The sequence below is a fragment of the Apodemus sylvaticus genome, chromosome 8 (genome assembly GCF_947179515.1).
Source record: "Apodemus sylvaticus chromosome 8, mApoSyl1.1, whole genome shotgun sequence".
NCBI classification, from domain to species: domain Eukaryota; kingdom Metazoa; phylum Chordata; class Mammalia; order Rodentia; family Muridae; genus Apodemus; species Apodemus sylvaticus.
This window is the reverse complement of record NC_067479.1, coordinates 56,764,844-56,785,894: the sequence shown is the minus strand read 5'-3', so window position 1 is coordinate 56,785,894 and position 21,051 is coordinate 56,764,844. Positions and strand designations below refer to the sequence as shown.

Sequence of the window (21,051 nt, the reverse complement as noted above, 5' to 3'; positions counted from 1 at the left end):
TTCAGGAATAGTTGAGCCATGATGGAGCCCAAGGACAGAGGGAGCTTTGTCACCTCTGGCAGCTGACAGGTGCCTGGGATTTAGGCTCTGACCTCCTTTAAGAACTTGCTCTTTCCTGTTGGTCCAAGCAGGGAGATGGATGATGGTCTGAGGAGGAGGGGTGAAGAGCTGGAAGAATAATTGATTGGAGAACAGACCAGTTGGCAAAGTCTCTGGGAGATCAATGGAGACCATCTGACAGTGGGGCTGTACTTAAAGGTTAAATACTGAGCACCTGAATTTGGGGCCTGGTATCTATTGCCCTGCCCCTACAGAAGGGAGCAGTGCTATCTGTAGCCCTTTCCCCAACTCTAGGAAATCCCAGAAGCTCTTCCCATAGAGCCCACGTGAAATGAAACTCTTTGCTCCAGACTGAGAGTGTGGATAGCTATGATCCAGCATTGTGGTAGCTTAGGGGATGTTCTTCCCACAGAGGGCAAGATAGTGAGGGATTCCTCATACTATATCGTCTAGCTATGATTTTGTGTCCTGGTAGTTAAGAGGTGTTATGTTCACACTGGGCAGGATAGCAGATGGTCCTCACACTGTAGTGTCTGAAAGCAGACATCTTCTGAATGCCTAGACATGCCATTGCTGGGATCTGTGAATTCCCTTAGGCCTCTGCTAGAGGTAGGGCTACACCCTGCTACCTCACTAGTTCCTCCTCTAGGAGATATGTGCCCATGCGTGTGTGTGTGTGTGTGTGTGTGTGTCTGTGTGTCTGTGTGTATGTGTGTGTGTATGTATGTATGTATGTATGTATGTATCTAAATTCTGTCCCCTTTACATTGCCCCCCAGGTAGGGTAGTATTTCCCATCAGGTTGGAGTTCCACATCCATCAGACTAAGGGGAACGTCTTTCTCATAAGGAGGGACAACCTGCAGGTCCTCCCTCCATTTTTCAGAGGTCCTCCCCTCTGGATCCTCTGAAGTCAGTGCCTTGGCCAGGACTGGAGCTGATGAAGGTAAAGGATGGGAGACAGTTACCCCAGGGCCCTGTTCTGCCAGGGTAAACTCACTGGCTCCTTTCACTGCTAGGAAGGTCAGATGCGTCAGAGAGGAGCTGTGAACGCAGCCCGGCATACAAAGCCATAAACTTATCCCAAAACACTGGGAGACTTTTTCATCTTTTTGTTGCGGTTGTTGTTACTTGATTGGGCAGTTCTACAGCATGAACTTTGTAGGTGACAGTGTCGTGCCACAGTGTTAAAGGTTGGACACTCCTGCTAAGGTCTGTCACTTCACCTGCCATCACGGTGGCCCCTGCTGTGGGGTCTACTGTCCAGGGCCAGCGTTGGGGCTCCTGACCCTTGAGGTCCCTGGCCTAGTGACTTCAAACTGAAATATCAGGAGCTTTAGGGGGAGGACCATGCTGCTCCCGGCCTGGCTAGGAGCCCTGCCTTAGAGAGCCACGCTTCCCAGCATGCCAGCTACAGGATCCACTTGTAATCATGGCAGCTTTTGAGCAGAGACAAAATGAGTTTACCTATGGAGGAGCCAGTCTGGGGAGGGGAGCATGCTGGGACATCAGAAGTGAGGACCGAGATGTGTCTTCCAGAGGAGTTGAAGAGCTGAGGACTGAGGCTGGATGCTGTGTGGTTTGGGGATCTGACTCTTGTGTGCAGACTTTCTTCAAGGCACTAAATCCCTCTGCCATATAATTCATCCCCGATGGCTACCCTCCGTGGACTCATAAAATATTTTACTCTTCCTAAAAGCCTACCTTATAAAAGGCAAATGCTCCCCATAAAGCGGTCATGCCTGGAGTTCATTATCAACCGACACCCTAATTATGATCACTTTAGTAGGAATTAGGTGGCACCCAGAAATCTGATCTTAATAGTTTACATATGTGTGTGTGTGTGTATTTGAGTTGAAGGCACAAGCTTTTTTTTTTTTTTTTTTTTTTTTTTTTTTTTTTTTTTTTTTTACTCCATTCAACAAATATTGATCAAACATTACCAGAACATCAAATGGTAGTCTTGGTTCTGCTGGAGTGAACACCGAACAAAGGCAGAGAACACCTCTGCCCCATGAAGCTTACGTGAGGAAGAAGGACAAGAACCAAACATAACTAGAGGTGGATGGGAGTCAGAGGGCAGCAAGCAACCACGGTGTGGGGAGGGGGTGCTGGGGGGAGGGGCCGAATTTCTGTCGGGGTTTGGCTGTGATCAGCCTGTGACTGAAAGTGCTGGGATGAAGGGAAGGCCAGAAGCCCCCTGGGAGAAGGTCCTGAGGAGGAGAGCCGCACTCCATGCTAGAGGCTCACGTCACCTGAAGCCTCCTGCTCCCTGCAGTTTCATTCTTCACTCAGCTCCCAAGAATCAGCGAGCTTTCGGGGTCCAGTGGAAGAGAAGACATAGATGGCATCTTCCTGGGCAGGCAGGGTGACAGAGTAGCTGGCAAGCTTCAGTCCAGCCAGTTCCTGGATGTATTAATGACTTTTGCTAGCTGTGACCAGAATACACCAGGTGAAAGGCGGGAAAGATTTGTTTTGGCTCACGCTTGCAGAACGTTCAGGCCACAGCCACTGGGCTCTGTGCTTTTGGCCCTGTGCTGAGACCGAACACTAAGGCAGCATTGCTTGTTCACCTCTTGGTGACCGGACAGGGAATATGAGAAGGGGTCAGGATAAGATACAGCCCCAAGGACACAACCCAGTGACACGCCTTCTCCAGCCACACGCCATCTGCTTTTGACTATCTCCAATAATGCTGCAGCTTATGAATCTGTCACGTGACTGATGAAGCCCTTCGTTAGGTCAGGATCCTGGTGACCTGGTCACCTTTAGAAACACCGCCACAGACACATTCGTGGGCATGTAGTCTACTAATGCATGTGGTTCTCAATCCAATCAGTGTAACAGCTCAGATTAGCTGTCGCACCAGAGAATGGAGTACTAGCTCACTCATATGGCTTGTTCCCTGTTGTGTGACAAAAACGTTTCCCGGAGTGATGCAACGCATGTGTCTATGCACCCCACGGAGGGAGCCCAAGAGGGAGACTAATTATGGATACCATCAAAGTCAAACTTGGTGAATCAGTGGGTTTTATTGGGGTTACTTGTAGGAGTGTAGTGAAGGGTAACTTACAGGGGCAGAAATGACTCAAAGACACCTTTGTTCAAGGCCTTCTCCAGCATGGGTGACAGCTCACAAAAGCTGGGAAGTTCGAGCACACTATATGGCCTGCAGGCAGCCCAACAGGTTGGAATGCCCTTTCCAGGTCTGAATCTGGGGGTCTGCTCTCTTTTTCCACACTAACATTTTCAGCTCTGGGGGAAATCACCAGGCTGAGATGTGTTCTAGTGTGAGGACAGGCAGGGTAGCTTTTGGCTGTTTTCACACAATGCAAAGATTCTCTTGATACTCTTCTGTTGGGGACCTTCTCTAGCTAGGTGAAAGGGCACAGAAGAAAACCACATAGAACTGCCCAGAGAGTTTAGTTGGGGAAGTTGTCAGCTCCCCACAGTGTGGTGTGATGCAGTCGGGCAGATGGAGGATGTAGCTCTGGGGTGCTGAGACCCAGAGGAAGGAGGTCCAACTACTTGAACATCACAGATTTCTAGGAATGATGCCAAAGAAACACCGCTAAGCTAGAGGAAGAAAAAAAAAAATAGCACTGTAGGCTAAGTGACCCATGCTTGGTCATTCTAGAATGTTCTTTGGGTACAGTGGGGAAAGGAAGGTCACCAAGCCACAGGGGAGGCCCCTTCAGAGAAAGAAGGGGAAGAGGACATTGTGGTCTGCTGTGGGAAAGACAGTGGGTAGTCTGGGGAGGACATTTTAATGAGAGTGGAGCTCATCGTGAGCAGAGCCTCCATGATAGATCAAAGGACCAGAAGGAGAAGGCTGGTTGGATCCAACCCCTTGTTTATAGAAATAGAACCAGGGGTAGAGGAGAGAAGATAATTGTCCAAGGCCCCATGGTTACCGGTGGACCAGGAGCCTCATGCCTGGGGATCTCAGTTCAGTGTAGCTGTAGCTACCACTCTGCTCCGTTCTAACACGTCTGCAGTCCTAACTCATTCATCTCTACTCCCTACCAAGAGAGTTACATTTTTCAGATGGAGAACCTTAGGTGCAGCCTTAACTTACTCGAGGTCACACAGCTAGTATATGGGGGAGCAGAGATAGGAACACTGCAGTTTGCACTAGGGTCCACGCTCTTCCTCACAGAGATAATCATTGATAGCTAGTTAATACTTTTTTATTTTCCCCTTCTTGCTTTGGTCCCACTCGTTCGAGCCCATTATTTGTTAAGCACACTGTAGCTGTCTTCAGACAGACCAGAAGAGGGCATCAGATCAATATTACAGTCATATAGATGGTTGTAAGCCACCATGTGGTTGCTGGGATTTGAACTCAGGACCTCAGGACTAGCAGTCAGTGCCCTTAACTGCTGAGCCATCTCAGTCAGCCCCTCAATAGCTCTTCTCAAAGCATGACAATGTTGTCTGGGAGAATGTTTCATTCTCCTCCCCTCCCTGCTGCTTGTCAACACCTTGGTGCTGCTGTTGATTATTTATTATTATTATTATTATTATTATTATTATTATTATTATTATTAGCTTCCCTTCAGGCAGTAGCTCTGGGCAAGTGAGATGGGATGCTATCATTTGCAGCACTTCCTCAGTGCTGTGGTGTGGTGCAAATATTTCCACTTTGGCCTGATTTCCTCCGTGGCCAACTTTAAGCCCTCGACCGAACATCAATCGGCTGCAAATTCTTCAATGGACACTCAGGTCTGTCTGGCGCCCCCTTCTTCCCAACTCTTCCTGAAGCCTTTCCCCTCCCGCTCCTGCTCATTCACTCTCCACCTTTGATTAAACTAGGTTCATGCAGATGGTTATGATTTGAAAGTTCTCATCTTAGGATGTTTACTTCCTCTCCTTGAAAAGAAATAATAATAAAAAATTCATGGAGTTCTGCCCACTATAAACATTTCCTAGAAGGGGCTTTGGTGATTTAGCTCAAGTCTTGGTTTTACAGATATGGAAGGTCCACCTCGAGAGTCAAGGGAATTGCTCAGAAACACAGTCAGTAACTCACCACACCAGAAGCCGGACTCCTGGTCCCTCGATTGCTTTGCTAACACATCCTGATGTCTTTCGTGTGTGTGTGTGTGTGTGTTGATCCAAAAGAAATACAATGAAAAAAAGAAAACTATTCGCCCAGGGGAAGGGGGACCCCTCCAAGGTGTTTTGGATCTGCCTCATCAACCTGTAACTTTGAGTCGGAGACTTAGGTGCTTTGAGCTTTTGCTTTGTCACTTTAAAATGCAGATATTATGACTATTTGCCTCACACATCTCAGAGGGACGTTATGAAGACTAAAGGAGATGAACAGCTAGCAAAGTATGTCTGATGTTAGCAAACACAAATGGCTCTTAAATGCACAGGGCTACTCAGCACCTCATTTAGAATAAGAGAAATGTAAGTTAAAATTACACCGTGGTAAACAATTTTCTCACCTCTCAGATTGGCAACAGGCCAGAAAGTTGATAACCCCTGTAATGGTGAGACTGTGAGGGAATGGGCATCCTCATCTTTCTCGTGGGAAGAGAAGTGTGCGGAGCGTCGGCAGAATAATTTGGCAATGGCTATCAGTGTTTTAAATACATAGCTCTTCAGACCTAGCAATTCCACTTTTGGGCCTACATCTTATAAATATATTTGCATAAGTGCTGTGGATCTCTTTACAGCTCTTTGTTGTAGCGATGTTTGCAACAGACAAAAAAATTTGAAATGATATCAGTGTTCATCAAGAGAGGTATCTAAGGGCCAGGGGGTGTGGCTCAGTAGTAGAGCACTTGCTTACTGTCCGCGGGGCTCTGGGAATCCGCCCCCAGCAGTGAATAAAAGGAGATGTCTCTTTAAGATGCTCATCCCATCCTGCCCTGGTTAGGAGCCATTAACACACCAGGAAGACTTGCTGCCTGGTCTGGAGTAAGTATCCCCAGTCAGGAGGGAACACGCCTCTTCTCAAAGTGCTCTTTGTGAGGCCGATCAGCCCGTCCGGCTTCTTACTTTTGGGGTGCCCTATTAGCCCCTCCTGCCAGCATCTTGACAGCCCAGAAACAAATCCTAGCATGCAGAGACCTACCCTCAATTAGAGACAGGCAAGGGACCTACTATCTGTAGAGGGATCTGCGGGAGGCGGGGCTGTGGCAAAGGAGAAGCATCGTGTCTCCAATTAAAGTCCTAAGGATTCATCTTCCACTCAGCCCCCCTCGGAAATTGACATTTATTAGGTTGTCAGGGCTGATTTTTCTCCTGGCCCTTTCTTGCCCTCAATACTCCCCCCACCTGTGTGTGTGTGTGTGTGTGTGTGTGTGCATGTGTAGAGACACCTAAGTGAATAAAGTACCTATGGCCTGGAGTCTTGACTTTTGATAGAGGGGAGAGTCATACTTAGGGGATGCAGGCACTGCTCTGCTGAGTAGGTAGGGCCTGAGGCTCCTAGTAGGCCTAGAGTCTAGAGTGAAACAGGTTTCGTGTATAGTCAGATTGCCAACTGTGTGCTGGGAGTGTCCTATCCCATTGACCTAAGGAAAGCACCCAACCTGCCACTCGATCTGAATTTTACCACTGGATACGCCTGGGAATATTCTCAGCTCCTTCCCAGGTCTCTTTGCAGGGAACATATTCCTCTGTGAGGGAGTTCACAAAATCACTACCATCCCAGCGACACTGAACTCTGAGTGAAGGGATTCTGAACAGTCTGAAATCTTGCAGGAAGGAAGCTGACAGCCACGGGGTTTACCCAACACCACTCATCATGTTGGTGACAGTGATGTGGTTGTCACCTGGGTCCTCTGACTTGAAGATTGGCCGACTTTAGTTTATCACAGTGGCTTTCTGTGGTAACAAAAGGAAGCCTGGCTGAGTGTGAGCACAGGGCCTCCAGGTGAGAGAGGACAAGCAACCAGTGTGGACAGGCCTGGCGAGTGTGGCGGCAGCATGCCTATCACTGCCATTTTGCTAGTTGCTGGCCGCAGATGTTGTCCTTCTTTGGTTTTATTTAATTTGCATTTATGATTTGGGACACACACTGTGGATATCTGGCTTTGGTTCCTGCTACCTAACCCTGGTGATTTTTCTGGGTTGTTTTTCTGGTGGTTGGATTAGTTAGTATTCCCTCTTTTCTTCTCCACTAGTGTCAGGTTTGACATAGTAGGTTCGTTCCTTTGTTCTGCTCTTCCTGTTATCGAGCCGACTCTTTGTTGTGTTCTTGTGGTTGAGCCTGTCTGTATTCCTCCTCAGGGTGTAGTCTTCGTTTAAGCATCCTCTGCAGTGCTGGCTTGGTGGGTATGGACTGCCTCAGTCTGGACTTGTCCTGCAACGTCATTATTTATCTGTCCATTTTCTTTCTTTCTTTCTTTCTTTCTTTCTTTCTTTCTTTCTTTCTTTCTTTCTTTCTTTCTTTCTTTCTTTCTTTCTTTCTTTCTTCCTTTCTTCCTTTCTTCCTTTCTTCCTTTCTTCTTTTCTTCCTTTCTTCTTTTCTTCCTTTCTTCCTTCCTTCCTTCCTTCCTTCCTTCCTTCCTTCCTTCCTTCCTTCCTTTCTTCCTTTCTGTTTGTTTATTTAATGTACTTAAGGTATATGAATATACTGTAGCTGTCTTCAGGAACACCAGAAGAGGGCATCAAATCCCACTACAGATGGTTGTGAGTTGCCACGTGGTTGCTGGGAATTGAACTCAGAACTTCTGGAAGAGCAGCGGGTGCTCTTAACCACTGAGCCATCTCTTCAGCCTTATCCATCTGTTTTCAAGAATAGCTTTGCTGGAGGCAGCAATCTTGGTTGGAAGTTCTTACTTTCGGGCCTTGAGAGATATTGTACAATGTTCTCCTGGCTTTTGCAGTTGTTAGGGGGTGTGGGGGGGGGAGGAAGAGAATGTGTACTGTGGGAAGAGGGGCAGAGGATACAGAATTAAAGGGGGAAACTCCCCCCAACTCTTGGAGTAGCTTCTTTGTGTCCCACAAAACTTAGAGGCTAACAGTCAGTTGCATGCACAGGGGTTGTGGCGAGTCAGTTGAATTTGCAGATTCCTTCTCGTGGTTTATGCTGGTGTTGAGCTCATCTTGGACAAATGTGATACCTACCAGACCTGTTTATTATCCATACGTCTTTGTATAATAGGGGCACCTGCAGGCCACACTTAGCTTTAGCCTGTGAGCTGGACTGGTTCTCTTATACTCTGGATATTCCTAAGTTCATTGTTCTTGAGGGGTGACTAATATCTTACTTAGAGGCTGTTTCCCAAGTGGAAGTAGCCCCAGTACTGTGATCTGTATAGAAGGACATGTCTTTGTGTTTTCATGACACACACATAGTCTCCCCTATGAAAGGAGGGGATGTTCTCCAGAGTTCTGAACTCTGCATCACTGAATGGCAGATGGCTGACTCCAGAGACTGATTCTTCCACTGGCCTCAGGATCAAGCCTACCAAGTCCTGTTAACCTCAGTTGACAAGCTGTGTTCCCAGCCACAGAGCACAGGGATATACACTGCTCTACATGAGCAGGGGCTCCTGCCGTCTGTAATTTCCGGCTGGTTTGTGTCTACCCCTCCTGCTCTTTACAACTGCCTCTCAAGGTAGCTTAGTTTCTCAATATGATATAGGATTGCTCTGAAGATGGTGGCTGGCCACTGTCCTGGTAGTCATAGGAAATGACACGATGGGATTCTGCACCACTGCTGACCCATGTGCTGGAGGAATGCTGCACTGAAACTCACAACTGTGTGAGGTTTGTGTGGTTTGCCACCCACTCTTTCCTCCTAGGCCGCCTGACTGACTTCTGGATAGGTTGTCTGTTTTCCCTTCCTTGCCAGGGGCAGTGTTCAGCTTGGCATCATTTTGGTGTGTGGTCCATCTTTTTTCTTGGTACTTTTTGCTCTTTTAGCCCAGCTTTGTGGATTGTGGAGGCTCTGTTCTTTCTTTGAACATTCTTTTTTCATTTCTTTTTTCTTTTCCACCCCCTCCCTCTCTCCTTTTCTGCTTTCTTTCTTTGTTTCTTTGTTTCTTTCTTTCTTTCTTTCTTTCTTTCTTTCTTTCTTTCTTTCTTTCTTTCTTTCTTTCTCTCTTCCTTCCTTCCTTCCTCTCTTTCTTCCTTCCTTCCTTCCTCTCTTTCTTTCTTTCTTTTCTTTCTTTCTTTCTTTCTTTCTTTCTTTCTTTCTTTCTTTCTTCCTTCCTTCCTTCCTTCCCTTCCTTCCTTCCTTCCTTCCTTCCTTCCTTCCTTTCTTTCTTTCTTCTTTCTTTCTTTCTTTCTTTCTTTCTTTCTTTCTTTCTTTCTTTCTTTCTTTCTTTCTTTCTTTCTACCTTTCTTTCTACCTTTCTTTCTTTCTTTCTTTCTTTCTTTCTTTCTTTCTCTTCTTTCTTTCTTTCTTTCTTTCTTTCTTTCTTTCTTTCTTTCTTTCTTTCTTTCTTTCTTTCTTTCTTTCTTTCCTTTCTTTGTTAGACAGGGTCTGGCTGTCCTGGAACTCCCAGAAACTAGCCTGCCTCTACCTTCTGAGTGCTGGGATTCCAGGACTGCATTACCACACCAGATCCAGTCTGTTCTTTTTTATAGTGCTGCTTCTCCCTACCTGGGTCACACAGATAGATGCTCTGGATCTGACTGAATTTGAAGCATCTCATTTTGTTGTTGTATTGTGAATGGGTTTTGGGGGGCAAATGTTGAAGCATAGAGGGACCCCTGGAGTAAACGAGGCAACATGATGTTGGTGAAAGTCTAGATGACTGTAGTAAGTTGGTGGTGGATGCTGAGAAATGAGGCTTGCTGGTTGCATTTTCTGTGAGGGTGGCTTTTGAGGGAAGAGTGGAGCAGCACACGGGGAACAGGCATGGGGAAGGCTGAGGGAAGAACTGTCCTGGTGGGGGGATTCAGGGATCCCACTTAAGATGTGGTTTCCAACTGTCTATGGTAGTTGAGCATAGGACTCAGGAGAGTCTGGGCTAGAGATAGGAAGATGGGCGTTTCTTAGTCTTTAAAAGCCACGAGACAGAGTGAACTTATTTTGAAAGTGTTGTTTGTTGAGAAGGTAGTAAAAGGATAGTCTCTGGGGTCATGAAGTCAGCAGCTCCAGGATCGATCAATCAGCAAGAACATCAGAGCAGTGTCAGGCTCAGGACTGACCAATCAGCAAGAACAATATAGAGGGCGTGACCTGCAGTATGAGTGAAGGACAGAATTATCCGGAAAGTGTAATCTTTCAGCTCATTGGCTGTTGATGGTGAGTCATCTCAACAGGAAGAGAGGTAGAGTGCAGGGCCACAGGAAAAAAATATACCATGGGCTGAGGAGGGAAAGGCTGCAAGTTTGAAGAGAAGAGGAAAGGGGAGGGAAGGGGAAAGAGAGGTGAGGAGAGGAAAGAGAAGGGGCGTCCAGGAGAGTGGTACAAAGGTCCACATGACCAATAGTAACTCCAGAATTTCTTTACATTTTTTTCATTCATATTTTTAAAATGTTGTGTATATTAATTACTTTTAATGTTGCTGTGATAAAATATTATTATCACAGCAACTCAAAGAAGAAAACTTTATTTTGGCTTATGGTTCCCGATGGAGAATCCATCATGGTGGGAGGGTGTGGCAGCAATCCGCTGGTATACAGCTGCAGTAGGAAGCTGTGAACTCACACCCTCAGTCATAAGTGTGAAGCAGAGAGTGACTGGGTGAGACTTTTAACTCTTGCAGCCTACCTCCATTGATCTGTTTCCTAAACCTCCCCAAACAGCACCATCAACTGGAGGCCAAAAGCTCTGGGGAACAGTTAGTTCTCATTCAAACCACCACATTTTGTGTGTGTGTGTGTGTGTGTGTGTAGAATATGTGTTAGTGTGTGTGTAGAATATGTGTTACAGTAAGGAAGCGGAGGTCAAGAAAAAATCTGTAGCTCTATGTATCCCCGGGATTGAAATCAGGTCACCAGCTTTGGCTGTAGGCATCTTTCCAAGATGGCCCTACAACCCTAGAATACCAGAGGCATTGAGTGGCATGGGTCAGCTTAGAAAGGAGTTTGAGAATAGACTGTCTAAATTCTTAAGGTCAAGAAAACCTCATTTATTCATATAAAAGATAAGATAAGCTGAAGGGGGCAGAGGGTCTGTTGACCCTGAAGTTCTTCCAAGGCCCACTAAGGGTTAAGTCTTAATGTAAGCAGCTGGAGGTGAGAAAGGGGCCTTTTGGGTTGGATGAACACCCCATCTTAGAGCTAGTTCCTTCACCCCAGCTGTGTTCGGTCAGCAGAAGTGCAGTCAGTGGGGTGAGAAGGAAGCTGAGAGCCAGACAGGAGGCTGCAGAGATAGGGCCAGGCCTCCCACTGAACAGGAAGGAAACTTGCTAACACCCTTTTCTTGCCTTCTTCCCCCTAATAGACATTTCGACATGTCGGACTTAGGTTGATAGAACACATACAGATACATACATGTGCACACACATCTGCACACATCTGCATGCCCTTCTCTTTCCAACACACAACATGTGAGTTTGCACATTAAGGGTTCTTTTTGCATGGGGAGGTGCAAGGTAAGATGCCTTAGGGAGAAAAAACACTGGCTGCCAAGACTGAAGACCCGAGTTCAAGTCCTTCCACCAGGAAGAAGGACAAAAATGGATTCCTGCCTGTTGTCCTTTGATCTCAACACACAGGCTGTTATGTGTGTTGTACACACACACACACACACACACACACACACACATACACACACACACACACACACACACACACACACACACACCTTTTTTTTTTAAGTAAGAAAAAAAGCAAAACAAAAACATCTTGGGAGACCTTAAACTTTTTGCAAAGCTGTTAAAGCATTTTTAGGTTCCCTTGGAAACCAATCTGTGCAGGCCACACCTTCTGACCTTTCTCTGTGGGGGTCACTCTTTGCATTTCAAGGGTAAGTTTGATCTCTGGGAGCAGCCTACAGTTATTGAAGGCTAAGCATGGTGTCTAAAATGAGAGATTAATGTTCTTATGGCCTCTGATGAGGGTTGATACAACTAGGAGAAGGCTCACTTTATCTTGTTTAAAAGGGGAGACTTCTTCTTTCAAGCATGTAGGAAGGAACGATGGGTAAAGCACCTGGTATAGTTTTTGATCTGTAGGCATTCCATAATTGCTAATTATTAATATTCTCAAAACACTGATCTGAAATGAATGGGATCATTGTTGAAAGAAATGTCACGTCCCCCAAGGTGAAGGCTTTGAAGGGACAGACTTTATCTAGAATTAGAAATTTTGCTAAGTGTGTTAAAAAAATAGCAGATTCATAACCTCATAATCTTATATGTTATTCTCCTTTATCAGCTTTACAGGCAGGAGGACTGGAGGACTCCAGGTCACAGAAGAGGACAGCTGAAGGAGATCACATGGGTTAGAATGAAGCCAACCCTTACCTCACCCCTTAGGACCACCCAGGTCTGTCTCAGGTGGCAAAGAGGCTGTGGATAAGCTCCCCTCCTCTCTCCCCCCCGGGCTGGGATGCTGACGCCAGGGGCTGGAAATGCTACTATAAGAAGTTCTTGTGTTGGTCATAGACTTTTTTTCCTCCATTACTTTATTTATTCATGTTATATCCTGATTACAGCCCCCTCTCCTCCCAGCCCCTCCTCATACAGCTCCTCCCCCTTCCTTCTCCTCTGAGGACCCCCTGCCCCCTGGGTATCAACCCACCCTGGCACATCAGGTCACTGCAGGACCAGGTACATCCTCTTCCACTGAGGCCAGACAAGGCAAACCAGTTAGGGAAACAGGATCCACAGGCAGGCAACAGACTCAGGGACAGACCCTGCTCCAGTTGTTGGGGGACCTGCATGAAGACCAAACTGCACATCTACTGTATATGTTCAGGGGTTCTAAGTCCAGCCCTTCTATGCTCTTTGGTTGGTGGTTCAGTCTCTGGGAGTCCCAAGTTAGTTGACTCTGTTGGTCTTCCTATGGAGTTCCCATTGCCACCAGGGCCCTCACTCTTTCTCCCAACTCTTCCACAAGAACACTGGAGCTTCGTCTAGGGTTTGACTCTCTGCATCTGTTTCAGTCTGCAACTGGGTGGAGCCTCTCAGAGGACAGTTTTCCTTGGTTCCTGTCTGCAAGTATAACAGAGTATCATTACTAGCGTCAGGGATTGGTGCTTGCCCATGGGATGGGTCCCAGGTTGGGCAGTCATTGGTTGGCCATTCCCTCAGTCTCAGCTCCTTCTTCATCCCTTCGCTGTCTCTTTTAACTTCAAATCCTTTTCTAAAGACACTCTACTGTTCCACATGTGGTGTGTACGTGGAACATGGGCGACCTACGAGGGACTACATCTAAAGAAAACTGACTCTCTCTTCCCCAGAAGCCATTAGCGATTGTCAGGGGCTCCTTAGTAAGGAGTGGAAGCACGTGAGCGCCTTTCTTCTCTGCTGGATGGTGACTGGCTTGATCTTGTTCAAGCAAGCACAGCTGCTGTGAATTCCTAAGTATATCAATCCTCTCAGGCCAACAAGACACTGTTTTGTCAGGTCCTCCAAAACCTCTGGCTCTCAGAGTCTCTCAGGCACTCCCTTTCCCTGAGCCTAGAGATTACCTCCTGGCTTACGGTTCAATGCATAGGTGACATTAGAAGGATATGCCCATACAAACTCCTGAGTGCAAAGTCCAGTCAGAAGAGGGGTCCTGTGACTGTTACTTGTCATTTACTCCCCTGATCTGGGATTGGCTACAGAGGTTTACAACCACACCACTTCCTCTCTTTGGCTTTTCTCTATAGGTACTCTAAGTTTTTTTTTTTTTTAATTTTTTTAACTTGAAGGTATTTATTTATTTATTTATTTATTTATTTATTTATTTATTTATTTATTGTATGAGTGCTCTGCTGCATGTAAAACCATATGCCAGAAGAGGGCATCAGATCCACTTACAGATGTGGTTGCTGGGAGTTGAACTCAGGCCCACTGGAGGAGCAGCCAGTGCTCTTAACCACTGAGCCATCTCACCAGCCCTGGTACTCTGGTACCTGGTTTTTAAGGACATTTTATCGATTTATTATTATTTTATGCATATGGGTGTTTTGCTGCCTGTTTGTGCATCATACGCATGCAATGCTGGAGGAGGCCAGAAGAGGGCAGTGACTCCTTTGGAACGGGAATGTGGGTGCTGGGAATGCACGCAGGCTTAGTGTCCAGCTGGTGCTCTCAGTGGCTGGACCACCTACCTCTGCAGCGTCTCTCTCGGCTCCTCTGCAGATATTCTCTGCTATGTCTCCTAGTTTTTAAGATTGTGAGATTAAAAATAAAATGATTCATTTGTCTCTTATCCTTCTCCCCTTCTCTGTCTGTTGCACTTTCCCTGTTCATGGTGACCCACCAAAACCCCAGTTCCAGGTAAACAGGGGTCATGTGTTCACCCGTGACCACCCTGTGATCTTGGAACTGGGCTTTCAGATGATTATTTTTTTCCCCTGAAACCTTTGGGGATTCTTTTTCTTTCAGTTTTCCACTAGCCCAGGGAAGCATTTATAACATGAGTTTATTTTTTCTTGCCTTCATGTTGTTCTTTGCAGTGAAGATTTTCTGGATACTCTGACTATCGGATGATCTGAGAATCAGAGGCCTTCTTGGTTCTTTGTTAGAGAATCCCTATACCCTGGAGACCATAGGAAGCTACAGGCTACGGAAGGCAGACACATTGGATAAGTGGATGGCAGTCATCTGGGTGTGTGGTGGGGTGGGGGGCAAATCAGGCAGCTCTTAAGCGGAGTGTGACTGATGGCAGCCCGACTCCTGGAGCTTCATCTGTTGCTGCAGAGAACTGTTTTCATGCAGCTGCTAGGCCCAGAACCGTGATTGTAACTCACTGAGCATTAATGAATCTAGTAATGATGGCTGCCTTTGCTTCCTCTCTTCTTCTTTTTTTAAAGATTTGTTTATTCTTATTCATGTAGGGTGCGTCTCTTGTATACGTATGCCTGTGGAAGTTAGACGAGGACTATCAGATTCTCTGGGGCTGGGGCTATAAATGGCTGTGAGGCACAGAACATGGGTGATGGGAACTGAACTCAAGTCTTCTGGAAGTGCTCCTCATCACTGAGCTATTTCTCCAGCTCTCCCCCCTCCAATACAAGGTTTCTCTGTGTAGCCTTGGCTGTCTTAACTTGCTCTGGAGACCAGGCTGGCCTTGAACTCAGAGATCTGCCTGCTTCTGCCTCCTGAGTGCTGGAACTAAAAGTGTGTGCCAGCCTCTTTTCTTTCGTGAAAATATTTATTTTTATTAATGTATGTGAGTGTGTGCTATGTGCGTTCATGGACAACAGAGGGCAGTAGAGGGCACTGGATCCTCTGGAGGTAAGGTTATAAGCAATCTTGAGCCACCGAATGTGGGTGCTGGGAATTAACTTGGGTTTTCTGGAAGAGCCACGAAGCCACGAGTCATCCCTCCAGCCCCTTGTTTTCTCTTTTTGCTTGTTCGTCCGAATAGGCTGCAGACTCTGAGCCAGGTGTCAGGGGATCCAGGTCACTTGCTGTCTAGCTGTATGAGGGTATGTTTCTTCATTTCTTTGTTTTTTCACATGTAAACATCCCCCCCTCCGTAGGATGAGGGGGGTAGGCGGACTAAGTGATTTCCAAGGATGCTTCTCACCCACACAGTCTATGATGCTAGCACCAGCAGTGTGAAAAGCAAAATAAGCCCTCAAACGGCCCCTTCGCCGGCAGCACGCTCCGTGCCGGCAGCACGCTCCGCGTGGCCTTGACCGTACCTCCCTATCTTGATTTGTTGAAGTCAAGACTTTGGGATTTGGCACGTATGTCCCCATGAGAGTTGCCTTTTAAGTGGTGGTTGGCTTTCCAGGGCCAGCTCATAAAACATTTTTTACTTCACAGCGAAGCAGGAACGCTGTTCATTTGCATTGGAAATGGCAGGAAACAATGCTGTCACAACACTAGTAATTAAACAAAACAGAAAAGCAATTCGATTGAATAGGCACTCATTTTTTATTTATCTGGAGTCATGGTGCTTAAGGGAAGCAGGTTAATGCAGAAAGGGGTGTGCATGGAGGGGCAGCTGTGGCTTTCCTCCTGGGCTCTCAAAGGGTTTACACCGAGGATAGTGGCGTAAGTTCTTGAAATTTCCGTTTAGGTTGCAAATGAAAGGGTTTTCCCTCTTTGGCTTTTCTTTACTATAATGTTGGCCTAAGTCAAATTTGATGGCTACTGTAACAAATTCCACCAGCCAGGTCCAACCTTTTGACATGGTATCTGGGTGTTGTCATCTGTGTTTTCCTGAAAACAGTACAATATAGCTATAAGAAAATGGTGGCAAGTATCAGCATATTTTAAGCAAGTTTATGATTTTGTTTTGGATGGCACTCACCACTGTCCTCAGTTGTTCATGGGTCACAGGTTACATGTGTTTGATGGACTTCCCAGTGGAAAGAGGAGAGGGGACAAAAGGAAGAGGCAAAAGTTGAATTGATCTTAGACCTTACAAACTAATGGTCCTGCAATGTTTTCTTGTGCTGTGTGCATAGCATCTTAAAGTCTAACACAAGAAAACCAACCTAAGGTTTCAGTGTGATGATACAGCTGTAGCGAGGGACTAAGAGCTAGACAGACTTCCTGGTAGGCAGACACGTAGGGAGAGGGGCCACAGCTAGGTAGTAGAGTGTGTGAACATTCAAGATGGCTGGCTTCTTCCAGTCCTCTGGACTTGGCAAAGGCCGCCTGGGCTTTTACAGTAGGAGCCTGACGATGGACAGGGTCAACCAGTTCAAAGCTGTTAGGACATGTTTACTCAACAGTTGTGGGCCAATCAGCCATCCCAGCTTTCTTCAAACTGGCTAATCCTAAATTAAAGTTCAGAGACTTTAAAACCTCACAGGACTCAAGAAGGAGCTGGTATTTGACTCCCCTCTCTCTGTGTCTTCTGTTTGGCATGGTAAGCAGCAGAGTGGGGGAAAACATCAAGGTATGTAAATTACTGAGTGAAAGAATCAAGAGAGTGCATTCTTGGATTCGGTTGGCCAGGATTTTGTTCAGTATTTTTGCATCAATGTTCATGAGGGAGGTTGGTCTGAAGTTCTCCTTCCTTGTTTGGTCTTTGTTTGCTTTAGGTATAAGTGTTATTGTGGCTTCATAGAATGAGTTGGGTAGTGTTCCTTGAGTTTCTATTTCGTGGAAAAGTTTGAAGCGTATCGGTATTAACTCTTCTTTGAAGATCTGATAGAATTTCCCCGCTAAACCCATCTGGTCCTGAGCATTTTTTTGATGGGAGACTATTAATGACTGCTTCTATTTCCTCATGACTTATGGGACTATTTATATGATTTATCTGATCCTGTTTTAATGTTGGCACCTGGTATGTATCTAGAAAGTTGTCCATTTGATCCAGGTTTTCAAACCTTGTTGAGTATAAACTCTTATAGTAGGATCTGATGATTTTTTTGAATTTCCAGTTTCTGTTGTTATGTCTCCCTTTTCATTTCTGATTTTATTAATTTGAATACTGTCTCTGTGCCCTCTGGTTAGTTTGGCTAAGGGTTTATCTATCTTGTTGATTTTTTCAAAGAACCAGCTATTTATTTTGATGATTCTTTGTATAGTTCTTTTTGTTTCTGTTTGGTTGATTTCAGCCCTAAGAGAGTATGGTGATGAGGTAAGACAGTGGCTACAAGGGGGAATCAACTGGAAGGGACAAAGGAGACAAGGAGACAAGGAGTCCTGTGGGAAGTTGGTCCCTTTTGACTCTGCAGGCTGGAATGCCCTAACTCTGTCTGTGTTTAGCTCACTTCTCTGCTGTGGTCATTCTTATCTGCTTCTCCTAGGCCAACTCCTGATGTGGTTGTAAGGCAGCAGCTAGTCACCTAGGAGCACAGGGCATTAGTTCTCTGCGGCTGATAGACCATGCACCTCCGCTTTGTCTTCCAGTGTTGGAACAGAACCAAGAGGGAGAGCTTCTGGGAACCTAGGGTAGTGCCTTTCCTTTTAGGAGTACGTGATGCAGGTTACAGCTTCTGAAGCGATGGGTCACGACTCTGTGATACCGTGTTGCTGAATGTGTGTGTGTGTGCCTGCCTGCCTGCCTGTGCCACAAAGAACAAATGGCAAAAATCAAATGAGTGACGTCACAGAGAAGTTTCTTCTGGTAGCACGTGCCCGTGCTGTGTCATGTGACGTCACTGCAGCTTTGGTTCTGAACCCACAGTGTGTGTCATCATGTCACGTAATGCCAATGAATGAAGAGCCTTGGTTCCATTACAGACTATTACAAGCTACGAATTGCAGTTTTTACTGTGCACACAGTTTTCTGTTCTTACAGAAACATAATGGTTTGATTTGATTATACAAATAAAAACTATTTCCCTGTAGTTGTTCCTCAGCCTATGAGTATTGAAGCAGTATGTTTTGGGTTGATTGTATTAGGATGCTTGCTTTTAAAACTTGCTATTTGAGTCGCTGATGAGTTTTGTGAAAAATTATCACATGATTTTGGGTTTGCAAGTAGGCCAGAATCTACAGCAGCTTCTGAACAAGTCCTGTGTTAGGGTTTTTTTTTTCCCATTGCTATGATCAAGTACTTAACAAGAAGCAGTTTAAGGAAGGAAGGAAGGAAGCATATATGTTGGCTTACAGCTGTAGGAATGATATCAGTCCATCACAGTGGGGAAGGCTTGGCAGCAAGAACAGGAGGCTGGCTGGTCACATTGTTGGGGTAGCAGGAAGCAGAGCATGATCAGGAAATGGGACCGGATCCTGAACCTCAAAGTCCACTCTGAATGACTTACTTCCTCCAGCAAGGCTCCTCCACCTTTTAAAGGTTGCACATTCCCAAACTGCACTGCCAGCCAGGGCTCAAGTATTCAAACATGTGAACTCACCAGGGGACATTTCACATCCAAAAGTTCTAAACATGTCTGCCACGTTGTACTATGTATTTAGGAGAAGTGCCATTTTGAGCGCTGATGATTATAAAATTTAGCTATTGATCCACTCCAAACAACATTGAAAATACTCACACTCTGCAGTATCAAATATTCAACCAAGAGCCCATTATCTCATTAGTATCCAGATTTGTTTCAATCTCTGATAAATAATAAAAGCAATCATCTAACAAAGAATTGCTCTAAAATGAATTTAACTTTTCTCTCTTTAACTTGTAAAAGTTTTATTTATTTTCGTCTTAGCTGTATGTGTGAGTGCCTGCCTGCAGGTGTGTACGTGCCTGGTGCTTGTGGAGGCCAGAAGAGGGTGTTGGGTTCCCTGGAACTGGAGTTGCACATGATTGTGAGCCACCATGTGGGTGCTGACAACTGAACCAGAATTCACTGCAAGAGCAGCAAGTGCTTTTAACTGTTGAGCAATCTTTCCAGCCCCTACGATGAATTTATTTGTTTTTATTAGTAAAGATGTGTGATTTGTACACCATTTTTATGCCTATATATCTGGGGCTTTGGAAAAACTTTTGGGTAAAAGGGGCTGTGCTTGAGAAGAGATCCTGCTGTGACCTCTATGTGTGTGTGCATGTGAAGGAGGTATACTACACCCCCCACATAAATACATACTCATGTAAGAGTAGACTTGAAGTCTGGCGGGAACAAATCTTGTTGCTTTTTGGTTCCATTGTCTTGATTAAAACAGACAGGTTCTCTCTTTTCTTTTCTTTTCTCTTCTCTTCTCTTCTCTTCTCTTTTCTTTCTTTCTTTTTTTCTGAGACAGGGTTTCTCTATGTAGCCCTGGCTGTCCTGGAACTCACTCTGTAGACAAGGCTGGCCTCAGAAATCTGCAATCTGCCTGCCTCTGCTTCCCAAGTTCTGGAATTAAAGGCGTGTCCACCACTGCCCGGCAACACCCAGGTTCTGTAGTCTTAGTCCACCATGAGTGAAGCAGCAAGGGTGCGATCGGAGGCGGGCTTCAAGGAGAAGCACACCCCTGCAAACATCAGAGCAGCCGCAGATAGACCGATCCAGGGTGCTCGCCTTCCTGAGGCCATGTGGCCCAGCCCTTCCCAATGAAACTCCCCTCTCCTTGTGGCTTGTAGACTCTGCCTATCGGTTACTTTTAGATCACCATGACCATGACCAATGCTTGTCAGAAACACCTTGAGGGAGGAAAGATCCGTTTTGGCTCACGGTTTCAGCCCGTCACGGTGGGGAAGGTGTATGTGTCTGAGGAGCTCAGTTGGCAGGCCAAGGTCATTCTTGTCACAGCATGCTAGAAATACAGTGTGACAGGACCTAGAGGTGAGTGTAACCCTCAGGGGCCTTGCCCTGTGTTCCTGGACCTCGTCCATACTGGGTGTACAATAATGTCCTCTGAGTGTGTATAGGACTGGATGACCCCTTGTATGAATGAACGGTACAGTGAATGAGACTGATATCCAGTCACCAAATGATTGCAGTGCCCAGGGCAGGTGGTGCCTGCCGGTGCTTTCAGTCTTATACCTGTTATTGGAACTTTGATGGGAGAACAAGGGAGGCTTACTTCTTTGGTAGCTATCTGCTAAAGATAGTAACGATCTTGCTCTGTTATTTCAGTGGCAGAGGAAGGGAAGACAAGCTCTCTTAGGGTAGATGGGAGTCTCTTCATGTCTTTAGTATTGATGGGGGAAAATGCAGGTGATTGGAAAATGGTCATACACGGTCCTCAGTGGCTTCTGTTTGTTGAACTATTGGGTGCTGAGCACGTGCTAGTTAGTTGCTGGGGCTAAAAAAAAAAAAAAATTACAACCCAAAGATAACATCATTTCCCAAGAGAAGTTGTCTCATTTAATCCTTAAAGCATCTGTGGGAGGATCATATGAAATATTGCCCAGGAAAAGGGTTTATAAACTGTAAAGTGTTGTAAAATGTCACAAATTGTTAAGAGGATGATTAGTTTCCCTCCCCACCTTTGCAGCTTGCCTGGCGGCCTCCCTGCACAGAATTGGCACTCACCTTACCTGTCTCCTTTCTAGCTAATTGGGGAGGCTCTCCAGGCCTGATTTATGCGGACACTCACACATTCTCCCACTGAATATTATTCTAATCAGACACC

General features: G+C 45.9%; 1 long non-coding RNA gene across 1 annotated transcript in view; it reads left to right on the top strand.

Moving 5' to 3' along the window:
- Nucleotides 1–4,689: 4,689 nt before the first annotated feature.
- The window catches only part of LOC127691322 (uncharacterized), a 65,468-nt gene continuing 49,106 nt past the window's right edge, over nucleotides 4,690–21,051 (top strand). The window contains exons 1-2 of the long non-coding RNA XR_007979239.1: nucleotides 4,690–4,783; nucleotides 12,353–12,463. This is a non-coding gene — a long non-coding RNA (uncharacterized LOC127691322). The remainder of the gene's footprint in view (nucleotides 4,784–12,352; nucleotides 12,464–21,051) is intronic.